The sequence below is a fragment of the Mustela putorius genome, unplaced genomic scaffold (assembly GCF_011764305.1).
Source record: "Mustela putorius furo isolate JIRA1106 unplaced genomic scaffold, ASM1176430v1.1 tig00003913_pilon_pilon_pilon, whole genome shotgun sequence".
Lineage (NCBI taxonomy): Eukaryota > Metazoa > Chordata > Mammalia > Carnivora > Mustelidae > Mustela > Mustela putorius.
In genome coordinates, this window is record NW_025422060.1 from 339 (window position 1) to 15,228 (window position 14,890).

Here is a 14,890-nt window from a genome sequence, read left to right on the forward strand (position 1 = left end):
AGAATACATCCAAATGGCCAACAGACAACATGAAAAATGCTCCACATCACTCGGCATCAGGGAAATACAAATCAAAACCAGAATGAGATACCACCTCACACCGTTCAGAATGGCTAAAATGAGCAAGTCAGTCAATGACAGATGCTGGCGAGGATGTGGAGAAAGGGAAACCCTCCTACACTGTACGTGGGAATGCAAGCTGGTGCAACCACTCTGGAAAACAGCGTGGACGTGCCTCAAAAAGCTGAAAATACTACCCTATGATCCAGTGCGTGTAGTACTGGGTATATACCCTACAGATACAAACGTGGCATTCTGAAGGGGCACATGCACCCAAAGGTTTATAGCAGCAATGTCCACAATAGTTAAATTATGGAAAGAACCTAAATGTCCTTCAACAGATGAATCAATAAATGAGATGCGGTATATATGTACAATGGAATGCAGCCATCAAAAGAAATGAAATCCTGCTATTTGTGATGACGTGGATGGAACTAGAGGGTATTATGCTTGGCGAAATAAATCAATCTGAGAAAGACAACTATCATATGATCTCCCTGATATGATGAAGTTGGAGATGCAACATAGGGCGGTTTTCGAGGCGTACGAACAAGGAAAAATAAAAGAAGATGGGATTGGGAGGGAGACAAACCATAAAAGACTGAATCTCACAAAACAGACTGAGGGTTGCTGGGGTGGGAGGTATGTTGGGGAGAGGATGGTGGGGGGGGTATGGACATTGGGGAGGGCAGGTGCTATGGTGAGTGATGGTGAGTGCTGTGAAATGTGTAAACCTGGTGATTCACAGACCTGTACCCCTAGGGATAAAAACACATTATATGTTTTATAAAAAAATTTTTAAAAATAATTTAAAAATCCTTTAAAGAAAAAAAACACATATTGCAAGCCCAGAGCTAATCTCATATTCAATCAAAAAACGTTTGAAAGTTTTCCCCTTAAAGATCAGAAGAAAGACAAGTGTGTCCACTTTCACTACTCTCATTTGACATAGTACTAGGGATGTCCTAGCCAGAGAAAAACAAGGAACACAAAGAAATAAGAGACTCAAAAAAAAAAAAAAAAAAAAAGGAAGAAAGTAAAATTTTCTTTTTTTGGATAACATGAACTTACATGTTAAAAAAATCCTAAAAACTTCACACAAAAAAATTTGAATAAACAAATTTAGTAAAGCTGCCAAATACAAGATCAATATATAAAAGGACAAGAATTTTGTTTTGTTTCATTTTTTTTTAATATGGAATGCTTCCCAGTTTTTTCATGTCATCCTTGTTCAGTGATCACGCTAATCTTCTCTGCATCATTCCAATTTTAGTATATGTGCTGCCAAAGTAAGCACAAGACAGGAGCATTTTAAAACACTCTAATGATGAACTATCTGAAAAAATAAAGAGAAAACAATCTAATTCACAATAGCATCAAAAATAATAAAATACTTAGGAATAGATTTAACTAAGAAGATGAAAGATCTGTACTCCATAAACTATGACATTGATAAAGAGAAATTGAAGGAGACACAAATGGAAAGATAACTCATATTTATGAATGGTAAGAATTAACATTGTTAAAATGTCCATACTACCGAAAACCATCTGTAAATCCAATTCCTATCAAAAAATCCAATGTTAGGGGCGCCTGGGTGGCTCAGTGGTTAAGCCGCTGCCTTCGGCTCAGGTCATGATCCCAGGGTCCTGGGATCGAGCCCCGCATCAGGCTCTCTGCTCAGCAGGAAGCTGCTTCCTCTTCTCTCTCTGCCCTGCCTCTCTGCCTGCTTGTCATCTCTCTGTCAAATAAATAAATTAAAAATCTTTAAAAAAAATCCAATATTATTTTTTAGAAGAAGTACCAGAATCCTAAAATTTATATGAGACCATAAAAAGACAACAAATAATCAAAGCAGTTCTGAGAAAGAATGAAGAAGCGAAATTACACTTCTTGATTTGAAACTATACTACAAAGCCCTCATGCTCAAAAACAAGAAAGTATACTGGCATAAAAACAGACCAATAAACAAGTAGAACAGAATTGAGAGTCCAGAAATAAATCCTTTCATACAGTCACCTAATATTTGACAGGGGCCAACATATATGTAATGGGTAAAGATAGTCTGTTCAATAAATGATATTTTAAAAACTGAATAGTCACATAAACAGTATGAAACTGGAACCTTATATCACTCATAAGTCTTAACTTGAAATAGATTAAAGGACTTAAAGGTGATGCATGAAACTAAATATTCCTAAAGAAAACATAGGAAAAATTCTCCTTGACAGTGGTCTTGCCAATAGTTTTTTGGATACCAGACCAAAAAACACAAGCAAAAAAAGCAAAAATAAATAAATGGTATTACATCAACTAAAGTTTCTGCATTGCCAAAAAAGAGTGAGAATGAAAAAACACAATCCACAGAATGTAAGAAAAATACTTCCAAATCTTATATCTGAAAAGAGGTTAATAACCAACAGATACAAATAGAAAAAAAAATATATAATTAAAAAAAATAGCAAAAGGATCTCAATAGACTTTTTTTTTTTTCCAAAAAAGTTATATAAATGACCAACAGGAGCATTAAAAAGTGCTCAACGTAAAAAACTCAGGGCAAAGTCCTTATGTTGTTGTTGTTGTTGTTGTTGTTGTTTACCTCTGAAAAACACAGCAAGATATTAGAATATATACTACCAAAAATTGAAACTAAACAAAGTTTTTTGGTAAATATTGGGGAAAATGGGGACTTATGCACTGTGATAGGGATATAAATTTGTATGGAAAACAGTATGGAGATGATTCATATTATTAAAAGTAAAATTACCATATGATTCAGTAATCCCACTTCTAGGTATCTATCTAAAGGAAACGAAGTCACTGTTCAAAGACATATCTGCACTCTTATGTTTACTATAAAATTATTAACTCTAAGCAAGAGATGGAAATAACTTCAGTATCCATTAATGGATGAATGAATAAAATAAGTATGGTAAATATATACTATGGAATACTACTTAACCATGAAAAATTAAGAAATACTGCCATTTACAACAGCATGGATGGATCTTGAAGGTATTATACTAAGTGAAATATTTCAAAGATTTTATATATTTTTTAAATTTATGTATTATGATATCCCTTACATACAGAATCTGAGGAAAAGGAAAACTAATGGAAACTTAGAGTTGAGTTGACAAGGGGTGAACCTGGGGTGGAGTAAGGTGGTCCAAGGGTGCAAACGTGGAAATTTAATATTAAAAAGTTCTGGGGATCTAATGTACAGCATGATGATCATAGTTAATAAAATATACAACTTTTTTTATTGTGCTTCCCTTTATTAAACTTTGCATATATCACATTCTTACAAGTTGAAAGTTTATAGCAATCTTGTATAAAAGAGGTCTGCTGCCACCATTTTTCTAACAACATTTGTTCATTTTGTGTCTCTCTGTCACATGTTGGTAATTCTTGCAATATTTCAAGTTTTTTCATTATTATTGTATTTGTTATGGTGATCTGTGATCAGTAATTATGACCCACTGAAAACTCAGAACTAGTTTACTTAAGGTATATACATTGTTTTTCTTTAAAAACATAATGCTTTTGAACAGTACAGTATAGTGTTTATTTTTTATATGCACTGGGAAACATAATTTTTTATATGCACTGGGAAACCAAAAAAAATAATAATTTGACTTAGTTTATTGAGATAATCACTTTATTGAGGCAGTCTTGAAAAAAACCCACAAGACCTCTGAAGTTTAACTCTACTGTACTATATACATAAAAGTTGCTAAGAGAGTAGATCTTAAAATTCCTTACGATACATGCATGAAAAACAGTGGCAACTATACGAGATAGTAGATGTATTAACATTTTATATGTAGATTATATTGCAATAAAGATGTATACCAATTTATCAAATTGTACAAAATTTACACAAATGTTAAAAGTTTGCAATGTTTATAAGAAATCATTTCTTAAATTTACATTAATGTCCTTTTTATGTCGATTTTTTTCAATAAAGCTGGAAAAAAACTTTTTGTAGAATTAATCTATTTTTCAAAAAAAGGAAGTAAGGCAGTAGAAACTGCAACTAACTCTGAAATAATAGAATATAAAATCCATTTTCGTTATATACACTGTGACAAAAACTATTACTTAGTTTACAATGGAGGAGTACTTATGAAGCATGAAGGATGGTCTATAAATAAGGCTGAAAGAGCTCAGTTTTAAGGTTTAAATTTAAAATATTCTTTTGAAATACTAAACAGACCACCCAGTTTTCCAAACATCAATGTCTTAACTGCATGAATTTATTTCATACAACTCTATAATCTAGTTTCATAAGAAAGCAGCATGCAAATTTTGAATAAGACAGACTTGCTTAAGTTTCTTTATGTTCAACAGTAAAGGATACCTCCCTAAAAATAAATAGAAGAAAAATCAGCATATTTATTATAATTATTATTCATAATGAGATTCATATTGAATTAGGGAATATATTTCCTCAGGGGGGTAAAGTAAAATGAAATTTATTTTGGTAAATGTGTCTATGAATAGTCAATACAATGCCTCAATATAAATGAATATTACCATTTTGAACAATTTAATTACTATTACTAGAATTATTATAAGTATAAAAATAGCTATCATTTTAGCATGGAATAGGAGACTCTCATGCTCCATGCTTCATCACATCCACACAACAACGCTGCATAATAAGTATTATCATCACCATTTCATGGGTGAAAAAACTGAGGCTAACACATTTAGATAACTGGTTTATGATTACATGGCTAGTAAAGATGCATCACACTAGTTTAGGCTTTATGATTTCAGAATTGTACTCTTTCCACTGCACATTCTATTACTCTGTAAATACTTGGGCCTGTTTTCATTTGGTTCTTTAATTTTATTCATGTGGTGATGGCTTAAAGCTTCATTTAAAGGAAGCTTAAAAATTTCATGTAACCAAAAGCTCCCAAGAATTAAAAATGTCATGGATCTAATGTAGACATGGATATCATTAGTTAATGGGTAACTATATATTTTCCACTCTAGTGAGATAACAATCAGAGTATTTTTCTAAGTTTTAGTCTCTCAGTGTTAAAAAGGACTTTGTTAAAATAGAAATATTTAGACAAAGGTGATCAAAAGTCTGGATCAGGTCACCTTAAGATAAATATTAGGAAACTGAGGAAACAAATGGAGATTTGAACACTGAGCTATGATATAATGAATGGTTTCAAGTATTTAGTAGAGTATAGAAAAGCCCTTTAAAGCCTGGTCTTAGCCTAGCATTGCAGCTTCTGGGATATCTGTCTATCTATCATCTATCTATCTAGATATAAATTTGAAAACTTTTTTAACTTAAAGATTTTGAGAAATAGAACATAATAAGCACCATAGAAGATCTGTTTATGATAACAACCTAGCCCCTCCTCCCAGTTTGTTAATATTCACTCTTCTTTAATGTAACATTGTGCAAATAGACCCCTACTGATCTGCCATTATGAATGAAATAGCTATAATCATCTGTTTGCATATCCTGGTGAAAATATTCATTGAGTTCCATGTTGTATTTCTAGGAATGGACCAAATTTTTATTTTTATTTTTAAGTTTTCTAAATATTGTCCAACTTACCTCAGATGTTTTTATTAGGGGCACTTTCATTCTTTCACATTCTTGCAAGGCAATTTTACTGTTGCCCAATATGGTAAGTGTGTAATAGTATGTCATTTTAGGTTTTAATTTATTTTTAATTTAATTTAATTTAATTCCAGATTCATAATAAAGATAAACAATTTTTATATATGAGTGGTCATTTGGATTACCCTTTCTGTAAAGTACGTGCTCAAATCTTTTGATATCTTAACATTGTGTCATACTGACTTCTTTAATAGTAGATTTTCTGAATGAACTTTTAGCTGAGTAGGTCTTCTCTATTTTATTTTGAACTTGTTTTCATTTCAAAATCTTTATATTTATTTTCATAATCTGCTTTTATTTTGCTTTGTCTATTATCTATCTATCTATCTATTTATTTGCAAGCAAGAGAGAGCGAGCAAGTGAGAGCACAGGGAGGGATAGAAAAAGAAGGGAAAAGAATCTTAAGCAGGCTACAGGCTCAGCACAGAGCCCAACTCTGGGCTCTATTACACAACCCTGACATCATGACATGAGCCAAATTGAAAGAGATAAGATAAAATTAAGGTGTTAAAAAAAAAAGGAAAAAGAATTGGAGGTTTAATTAAGTGAGCCACCCAAGCACTGTGGTATCTTAAATTAGCTGTCATATCTTTAAAGTTCTAGAGTATCCATTTGTTCATTTATAAAACCTTTCTCAATATCATTTTTAGTTTCCGTTTTTTGTTCAATTTGCTTCCCCTCTCATTTCTTTGAGCAGAGTAATCAAGCCATTTTACAATCTTTATTGATCATTTTAACATCATACTTAATCCCATTTTGTCTATCAAATCTTGTTAATGGTTTTTCTTTGTGTGCTTTGTTACATTTTGCTATGTTCAAGACATTATATTTGAAATTCTTATTGAGTAGGGATAATTAAGAGCTGTAATAATGGTATGGTCCTCCTTGGCAGGATTTTCTCTTATATCTGAGACTCTACAAGACAATCATACTCCAAATTCAGTGATTGGCTTTCTCAGTTTACACAGAAGGCAAGGTAGGCTATAGTCTTATTTCTGCTTCTCCATGTGCTTTGGGGATCTCAACTTAAATTTGGGTTGTACCAAAGTCCTCAAATTTGATTGCTGCTGGATTTTGAATTTTGTTTCTCTAGTATCAAGAGTCTATTAACAACACAGCTCAGTGTGTTTTAGCAGTTTCAAATGCTCTCATAGCTAAAATGGCTTCAGGGCATATATCTCTAGGCTCTGTTGTATTTCGTATTTTGGCCCAGTAATCCCTCACTTATTTTTATAATCATTCTGATATTTTTAACTTAAAAGCTATTTTGTCTGGATTTTTAGTTGTCTTAAGTAGGACTTTTTAGATCACCATTACTAGAAGCAACAACAAATATACATGAAAATATCTGCAGTAGTTTATCACATCTTTATGGCTTTGAACTTCCATAAGCTGAGGCATCCTTCTCTAATCACTTAGGCAAACTCCAATTTACCCTTTAAAACAACACAAGAATTGCTTCACTTAAGAAAATGTTCAGGGATGACTCTTCCCCACTGTTCTTACCAACATTCCCACACACTCTTTGCTACCCACACCTTGTTTATGAACTTTCGTTAGGTATATCAGCGTGACCAGAATTTTGCTCTATTGTATTTTTGTCCTTTAGAGCTTTAATTAAATATGAATTCCATAGAAAGTCTGTCCCTTTTCTTTCAAACCTGGGTTAGTTATTTCTTCTCATTCTTTGTCAGAAGTTACTTTATTAGAGAAACTTATAGCTCTATTGTGACTTTGGAGCCTTTACAGTTTCTTGACTGGAAAAATCAACCATCCCTGAGATTTTTACGCAGCTTCCTAGCTGATATTTTCAGAAATCTGTTCAAAACAGACTTTTTCAGGGAGGCCCTTTCGGACCACTCAGTTAAAAAACCTCTTCTCAATCACTGCTCTTTTTAAAATGTGCTTATTTAGTTCAAATATGCATCTCTATTAAAGAAAAAACAGTACGATTTTTTTTTAAGTTGGCTTACCTATTATCTATCTCTCCCATTAAAATGATTCCTCTGGGCTGGGGTTTTGTTGTGCTCATCTTAGGCCAGGCACTCAATAAATTGTCTCTGAATGATTGAATTGTTTGACTCCCTTGCTAGATTCTCAACTTCATGAGGCCAAGGATTGTTCTATTCAGTCCTTCTTTATCCTCAATGTCTGTTATATTGCAGTCACTTACGTGACTAATGGGAAAAATCACAGAAAGAAAGAGTTAAAACTACAGAAAAACCCTGTAGGTTCAATAACACAAAGCTTTCTAAAATTATTTAGCCCAGGAATTGAATACTGGCTGCACTTTTGATTTTTTTTACAATACCATTGTATTGAATTTAATTTAATGGAAATACTTGAATGGTAGAATAATAAAAAAATTATAAAAGCAACTTGCTCCTTAAAGTAAGAATTATATAGGGCATCTCTTCTAGAAGCAAAGTTTTCAAATGTCAAACATCTGAAAGCATAGAAGGAGAAGTAAGAGTGTGAATTGTACTTCAATGCTCTTTTCTTTATATTCAGCAAACAGCTTCATTCACACCTTTCCAATTTTTTCAACTCTTTTGACAAAGCCTTCAGAGGAGTTACTGCTGATGACAACCATCACAGCCTAACAGGAGAAATTTTATAAAGAAAAATAATAGCATGTTTTTCCCAAATTGTTAAGGATATGGTGAAACTCTGTCGGATTCAAAGGAGGAATGTGCAATTCCATGCTATATATAATCATAACTTATTTTAATAGTGGCTTTGCAATTTTTCAGATATATCCATTTACTGAAACCACTATCAAATAAACAAAAACAAACAAATTAACAGGGGTTCGAGACAGAAATTATCTAATCTAAAAATAGCACATGTTCACAGAAGACACAACACATATCCCAAGTACCACTATAGGTTTCAAGTAATAGTCAAAACAATAGTAAAAATGATTCAGACCCTACCAGTCAAATCATAAATGGGACCTTAACTGTAAATCCTTATCTTTAGATCAAAGCAGGTAATTGGGTGCTGAAGATACATTACAGAACTAATATGTTATAGAACTCCTCTGAAATGAGTCATTTATTCCATCACTTTTCCTGCACAGCTGCTGACCCATGTTTTGGTTCCTGAAAATAGCTGCTAACCTGTCATACTTCTTAAAAGCACATATATTGATAACTCTACTCATTCCTCCATTCCTCTGTGACTGTCACTGTGTTAAAATGTGGAGTCTGCTGACTCACTTGTGGTGGTAATAAAGTAGATGAGTTTGTAAAGTATTTTGTTATTTCTAAAAATGCAAAAACCAAATTACATTGAAATCATAAGGGGTGTTTCAGGGAGAGCTGTAGGATGTGGTTTCTTGTGTAATCCACAGAGATTAGCTCCAACACATATTTAAACTCTCCTCTAGGAGCAACCTTAGTGGTAAAGCAAGAAGATAAACAGATGTATACACACCCTGGCACAAAATTATCACTTATGTTTGGCTTCCTAGTCTCCTCGTGTTACTTATTTATCTTAACTTCTCTCTGAAATCAGGGAACACAGAATCTCAATCAGTTGACATTTTTCTACTGAATTTACCCAATAGTCTGATCATACCCCTAAGACTTTTTTTAAATTATTTCACTCATAATCCCAAATCTGCTTTGCTTCCTCATCTTAGTACACTGTAATTTGATTTCAAAATGAGGACAGTTGTCAGTAATGCCACATTCATTAATCTCTTTTACAATTCCATGTGCTTATAACTATGAAGATATGTTAATAACATCCATTCCAATAAGCCACCCTAAATTTATTATCATGAAACAAGACCTCAAGAAAGAGAATTCAAAATCATCCATGTATTTGCAACTTATTGCAATAAAGCCTTTATCAATAGACTTCCCTGTGCACATGGTGGTCAAATTGCTGGTGAAAAACCAGCCAGATCTATTACAAGCTTTCTCATGGCTTCTAGGTAACCCAAGTGAGCCTTTATTGATACTGGGAAGGGATAAAGCAGGGAAGGGATAAACAGTGCTGTAAGAATTGGCTAGACAAAAGTAATGACTCTCATTACAAAGTGAGTATTTTAAAGCAAAAGAGCCTGTTGGGAATATTGTTTTATAAAATAGTGGTTTTTTTATTAACTTTTTAAAATTCAATTAGGTAACATATAGTGTACCATTAGTTTCAAATGTAGATTTCAGTTATTCATCCATAGCATATAATAGCTAATGCTCAGTACTTACTGTTATAGCTTCTTGAAAGCAGAATTTTAACCCACTGAGCCACCCAGGCGCCCTTGAAAGCAGAGTTTTAGATCACATTTTCTGATTACTTCCATGTCGTACAACACTTTCCTGCTAGCAACCTTCAAAACATACTGTTTGTTAGAGGAATTTCTTTAATAATAAATAAATAGGAATTTATTTAAATTTATAAATATATAAAATAAATAGGAATTTATTTAAATTTATTTAAATATTGCACACTGTTTCATTGTTCATAAATAAGGTGATGATATTATAGCCATTAGTTGGTAGCACTGATATATCACTTTCTTTTTACTTCTCAGTGCATTCTCTTTACACAAAATAGATATATCTTTTAAGAGAATCTGAATCTGTGGCAAATTTTAAAAAAAAAACCCTATACAGTAAAGTTTATCATTTTAAGTAATCTCAATTATCTTCCTCAATTGTGATAGTATATCCTTCTATCTAGGCCAGATATTGTATGAGGGATTTGAAGAGAGACATACTTTTCTAAATTTCACTTTTCTCATCTGCAAAATGCTTATCATGATCCTACAATAAAATACACTTACAATTTTTTTGATGAAAATTTATTTATTTATTTTAAGATTTTATTTCTTTATCAGAGAGAGTGGGCGAGAGAGAGCAAGCACAGGCGGACAGAATGGCAGGCAGAGGCAGAGGGAGAAGCAGGCAGGGCTCCCGGCCGAGCAAGGAGCCCGATGCGGGACTCGATCCCAGGACGCTGGGATCATGACCTGAGCCAAAGGCAGCTGCTTAACCAACTGAGCCACCCAGGCGTCCCTTTGGATGAAAATTTAATCTGTATAAACAATATATTTGCTGTAATGCGTGGTTCATGGAAAACATCTTATTTAATTATAAGCAGTATTAGAAATTAAGTAAATATGTCTATAATATTTAAAGTTTTAACACATAATTCCAGTGCTTTGCCTTATTTTCTCAAATCCCTTTACCACTTTCACTGACAGAGTCAAATGTACTTTTTCTACTAGTAGCCAGCTCTTTGTCTTTTGTCAGAAAGATGCCCTTGTGAATTATTTATAATAGAGATATTAGCAATAATAATAATAATAATAATAATAAATAGCAATGACAATGTTAAAAAGAGTTTTCTTAACTAATTAGGGTTCTTAGACATCAATTAGAGGAACCACCTCTGGCAAGCAAATTAATCTGCAAGACATTCCCAGAATTAACAAGTCAGTCAGATACAGGGTTGTCCGTAGACTGAAAGGTGAAGCAAAAGGACTAGGTTTGGAAAATAGGTAAGGACAGTGAAAAAAGTGATCAAATTTTTGGGCAAAATAAATTCTTAGGTGTCCTTTCAATGGAGTCCTGTTCATTATGTAGCAGAACCTCTGGAGATTATCTCAATCCATTGGAGTCACCCCGTTTATTAGCTTGCTATTGACAAAGTTATTTACAAACTGTAGAGCAAGAGGTTATAATGTAGAAAACTGATGGTAATGCACAAGATTCTTGTTAACAATAATGCAAGTTAGTGATTTTTCATTAGAAAACATAAATTCTATAACCCAAATTATGGGCCCAGAGCACTTCTGCTGCACAACTCTGCTTATATCCCAAATAACCATGTGAACTAGTTTTAATATCTGCTTCTCTTATTAATTTTTGAATAAAAATTCTTGACACAAGTATTTTATAATTGTGTGATAATCATGCATTTAATTTCTTGGAGAACAAAACACACTTTAGCATAACTAGGTTCGTTCACAGAACCAGCCTTGATAACACACTTCTATATGTTAGAAATGATGTAAGACATGTAGAATATTGGGCACTTGTTTGGTATTCTTTGCCATGTTTTGCACTATCTAAAAAGAGATCAGTGAACTTGGACTGGAGTTAGTAGACATGGAAAGAAAAATAAAATATTACAGAGAAGAATACTCTGTGGTCCACAACCTAAACGGACTGGGATTCCCATCATTTGGATCCCTGTAGCTTTACAAAAGTCAATTAAATTTTTGTATCTCCGATTAAAGTTGATTCCCCAGTACTTTTTCAAACATCTCTTGTAAAGTATTGTTTCCCAGAAAAAAAGGGATTTTGCACATGTATCTGCCTTGGTCTCTGGTCATGATCTCAGTCAGGATCCTGGGATCGAGCCCCATATCAGGCTTCCTGCTCATTAGGGAGTATACTTCACAGTCTCTCTCTGCAGCTACATCCCCCTGCCCCACTCATGCTCTCTCTCTCTCAAATAAATAAATACAATCTTTAATTTTTTAATTAAAAATAAGATAAATAAAATAAAATAAAAAGTCTGGTCTTACTGCCCCATTTAGCTCTTTTTTTTTTTTTGAGTTGTATTTAAAGCAGCATGAGAGAGCATGAGGCTCTCAAACTTTAAAAAAAAAAGGAAAAAATTGAGTTCTGTTAGGATTTAAGATCTTGTCTGCTCGACAAAATCGTTGGCTTTGTTAACATGTGAAAATTAACAAAAGAGAATAAGATGGAATTCTAATAATTTTTGTAGAAATTAAAAATTTCCTCTAACCCAATTACATACAGACCCATTAAGTAAATTCATTCCAATGTCCCAAACCAACCTTTTCTAAGAGTAATGCATCTGTGTAAACAGGGTCAACCCAAGGAATAAATAAATATTATTATTTTTTTCCTGTCTCTTCCACAGTCACATCTGGGTATATTGGTAGCAAGCCAATTATCTATCTAATAAGATATGATATCATAAGGAAGGGTATTCTGTCCATTTGGAACAACTGAAAATCATTGTAATTTTATCTTGGTGCAGTAACTTGAGATGGCACAGTGTGGGTTATGAAGATATTTTATTTTTTTTACTGGGAAGAAGAGATTATAGAGATATTGGTTATCCAAGAGAGACTGACAGGTGTTGATAGTTGCCAGGTCAATATCCATCTACTTTTTCCTTTAATATCAGAAAGCACTGAGGGATTGACAACAAGGAAACTTAAAACAACATCAAATATTTTATTGTCTCTTTTCTAGTTACATTGTAACCATATGACAAAGTATCAGTCGTACAAGATATCATTCTCTTTTACCTCTATCTTTCTGCCAGAAATGTGGGCTTAATAGTGAGAACTCCAACAGCAATTTTTGCAACTGTGAATAAAAAGCCATGAAAACCTCTAAGATAGTTCACTTGACTTTCTTAAGACTCTGAACCAACACCAGAAAACACTCTCTGTAGTCTTCTTGTTAAATGAAAAAATATGGTTAAACCACTTTTGACAGTCTACTACCTACAGCAAAATGTAAATCTTAATGGAAATATGTCCTCTCAGCTGTGCTTAAGCAACTGAGTCCTGAGCTTTTCAGGTTTTCAGTCTGAAAGAGTACACCTCTGGTGCTCTGAAAGGGAAGAGAAAGGACACCCTGTTCTCCATATAAATTAAAGAAGAGAAATCTGTGCATTTAAGTGAGCCATATAAAATTTATCAAGCAATTATCTCCTAACTCCTTCCTATCCAAATTACCTGATATGCTCTCCCTACTCCTTTATTCCACGTTACTGCCTTTTCCAGGATTCTGTATCACATCACAACATGTCTTCTGTTATTTCCTTCTTGCAAGCTAGTTTTGTTTTATCCATCTAAAAAAATCAACAATCATTGTGTATTTCAATTCCCATTTCCCTCAAATGCATTGATTCTTCTTATCTATTACTCTTTTCTCATACTCAGTGTCTTTGTCTTTATGGGGTTTGTACTTTGCTTTTCCCCATCCTTTACTGCCATTATATAATCAAATCTAATAACTTCTTAGAGAAAGTTAGAAATTCCTGCATAGCCACACGTGAACACAAAGTCACTGATTTTTAGCAAACCTATAAGATAGTCAGACATCCATTCAATTTCTTTTTTTTAAGATTTCATTTATTTATTTATTTGACAGAGAGAGATGTCAAGCAGGCAGAGAGGCAGGCAGAGAGAGAGGAGGAAGCAGGCTCCCTGCTGAGCAGAGAGCCTGATTTGGGGCTCGGTCCCAGGACCCTGGGATCATGACCTGAGCCGAAGGCAGCGGCTTAACCCACTGAGCCACCCAGGCGCCCCTCCATTCAATTTCTTAACTGAGTCCCAAATGCATCCTGACTTCTAACCTAAACCTAAGTTCTACTTCTTACACGTTGTTATATGACCAATTTCTTTCAGTTCAGTATTTTGTAACATTTAAATATTAATCAATTGATGCTTTGTTTGTGTATTTCCATGAAAATAATTTGAATACTGTAGATTTATTGTTATATTTATAGATTTATAATCAAAGTTTCATCAGTTGAAGTTTTTGGAAATTTCAGATATAATGATTAACCTAAAATGATACTGCCTCAAATCCCTCTGATATCAAGGCCCAACACCTGATTATAGCCAAACCTGTGGTGGATAGTTCCATGGGAAATTGCAGTTACTTAACACTGATAGCATCTCATGTTCTCTCTCTCATTTTAGAATGTCTCCAACACAACCCAAAAGTGTAGGTGAGTTAATGTCCTCTGAGGACAGCTCTCAGTGAAGTGGAAATAAGAACCATAGGTAAAATGGTCAGTTTTCAGGTCTTCATGAGGACAACTTAAAGAAGTTTCTCAGGACCTTTCAGTAAAAGCAAGCCTTCATTTTCTATCCACAACAATTATATCAACAATGTACCTCTTTGACAAAGTTGCTTCTTCACGGTATTACTTTCCCATTCTTTTATACCTTGGATAATCTCCCAGATAAACTAACAGTACCCAAATCCTTTGTCCTACTCTTTGCTCTCAGGATAAATGGAGCCAAAAGACTTAGATTAATATCAAGTTCTGAATGGGATCTTAGAGCTATTTCTGTCCAGATTTTCATAAACATAGGGACCTTTGAATTATCAGGCTATAAATAAGTTCTAAATGGAGGGGGCAAAAGCAAAAAGTAGAAGTTTT

The 14,890-nt window shown here is 33.5% G+C and overlaps 1 non-coding gene across 1 annotated transcript; it reads right to left on the bottom strand.

The window, feature by feature from the left end:
• Nucleotides 1-1,249: 1,249 nt before the first annotated feature.
• On the bottom strand, nt 1,250-1,357 carry LOC123388864. The gene has a single exon (XR_006603385.1). It is a non-coding gene; the product is annotated as a U6 spliceosomal RNA (small nuclear RNA).
• Nucleotides 1,358-14,890: the final 13,533 nt, after the last annotated feature.